The 2,178-nt window shown below is 39.9% G+C and overlaps 1 pseudogene; it reads right to left on the reverse strand.

The window, feature by feature from the left end:
- Window positions 1–227: 227 nt before the first annotated feature.
- Window positions 228–1,222, reverse strand: LOC119777524 (annotated as a pseudogene).
- Between the last annotated feature and the right edge of the window lie 956 nt (window positions 1,223–2,178).

The raw sequence follows: 2,178 nt of genomic DNA on the forward strand, positions 1-2,178 counted from the left end.
TCTAATTATCCTATTTTAAGAATAAAGATACTCATTCCAATGGCAATCTCATTTACCTACTCAAAGCAAGGGTAAATACATTTAATTTCAAATATTTTTTACTTATTTCTATATCATTTTTCCCGTGCCATATACATCCTGCTTATCAGTTTGTTTTTTATTATATTGGTGTTTTATGATAAAGACAAGTTACACATTTTCCATAATCTTGACTGCAGAGCCTTTCATAAAATTCTTTTTAAAGAAAAAAAAACAACAACAAAAAAAGCAGATGTCAAACTTGACTTTCAAGTTTAAACCCTTGAAATGCGACCACACACAAATGCATCATTGTCCTCCTAATTTTTGTGAGGATCAGTCCATAAATGACGGGATTAAGAATTGGTGGAAATATGAGAAACTGCACCGCCATGAAGTTCCTTAAACTCTGCGGCACAGATGGAGATCCATACCTCGAGTACATGATATCGAACAGCAAAGCCGTTGAGACGTTAAACAGACAAATGAGATGCGGAACGCATGTCTGGATAAACTTCCCTCTGCCCTCCCTGGACCTCAGAGCCGACTTTATGAGCTGGACGTAAGAACAGACGATGTAGAGAAACTGAACAATATAAAAGGCAATAACAATGAGTCCAGCTATATCATTTACTTTTGTTGAACCACAAGAAAGTTTAACAATGGACCAGTTTTCACAGTAAAGTTTGTCTATATGGGAACCACATAACCTAAGAGTTGATGTAAGGCTGATAACCAGCAGCTCACACTACAGAGGAACCAGCCAGCAAACACAAGCTAAAGCCAAAGTCCTTTTCACCGTCATGACAGAGTGGTAGGTCAGTGGTCTGCAGATAGCCACATATCGGTCATAAGCCATTAGCACTAAAACAGAGTAGTCAACCATTGCATAAGAATAAATAACATAGATTTGTAAAAGGCACCCTGCATAGGGTATGGCACGACTGTCAGATAACAGATCATAGATAAATTTGGGGTAAAAGCCTGCAGTCCCATACAGCGCATTAATACACAGATTACACAAAATAATATACATGGGTTCATGCAGCTTCTGATGGAACACGATGGTAAAGATAAGAGCAACATTTACCAGTAAAATCAGACAGTAACATAGCAGAGAGAGACAGAACAACGTAGCTCTATAGCTGGTGGTTGCACTGAAGCCTGTCAGTGAAAATAGAAAAACAACAGACGTGTTTCTCATTTGGATGCTGCATCAGATTAAGACCTCTGCCTCGTCTGCACGCCTGTTTAAGTAAAGAAGAATCTGTGATAAACCTCCTTCTTGCTTTACTTTGTTTCTCTCAGGTGTTCCCAGGGGCAGATCTACAGGGAGACATGGGGGGGGACAGCCCCCTGCTGTAGAACCTTGTTTCTCGGTTACCACCCTACTTTAACACGTTTTTTAATATTTGTCCTTGTTTGTTCTGATGTGCTCGAGCGCTCACAGTGCTCAGAGTATTAAGGTTGAAAGTTCTCTTTTCTGTTGCTGTTGTTCAATAAAAGTATATCTTAAAATAATTTAAGGCTAGAACATTATACTTTTTAGCATCACTATATGGCTCATTTAATGATTTAGTGCGTAATTTAAAAAAGTTCTGATGTTGAGAGGACCGCTGCAACCAGCAATCCTCTCAACATCACGTATTGGCATTTGGCTAATACGTAAAAATGGTTTTCAGAAGAAATCCAACAGTGAAACAGGCTTTAGAAAGGCTTCAAAATATTGATGATAGAGATTTGGGCAGTGATGGAGAGACCGACAAATGCTTGGACGTTTTGGATCAGATGATTAAAAAGTATTCTGTACAAACTCTAATGCGAAGGTGGCTTGTGGCTCTTTACAATCTCCTGGACATAGCAGCTAAAACGTGTTGGTGGTGTCCAGGAGCTGTTTGAACGTCGCCATCTCACGCAGAGTTTTTATCCATGAACTGGTAAAACAGTTGCGTGCAAACCACATGTGCTCCAGAGTGCCACAAGTTACCAACCCCTCCGTCGCATATGAGCCAGCTTTGGAGAGGCAAAGAAAACAGTCCCCGGTGCTTCAGCGCTGCACAATATATATATATTAGCCCTGTTTTAAGGTTTACATACCCTCAATGGGTTTATTTCGCACACTAGAACCATTTCAGTCGATGTCCCCACCGTCAAATTGAT

Source organism: Cyprinodon tularosa, unplaced genomic scaffold (genome assembly GCF_016077235.1).
Source record: "Cyprinodon tularosa strain WSP-4 unplaced genomic scaffold, ASM1607723v1 ctg124, whole genome shotgun sequence".
Lineage (NCBI taxonomy): Eukaryota > Metazoa > Chordata > Actinopteri > Cyprinodontiformes > Cyprinodontidae > Cyprinodon > Cyprinodon tularosa.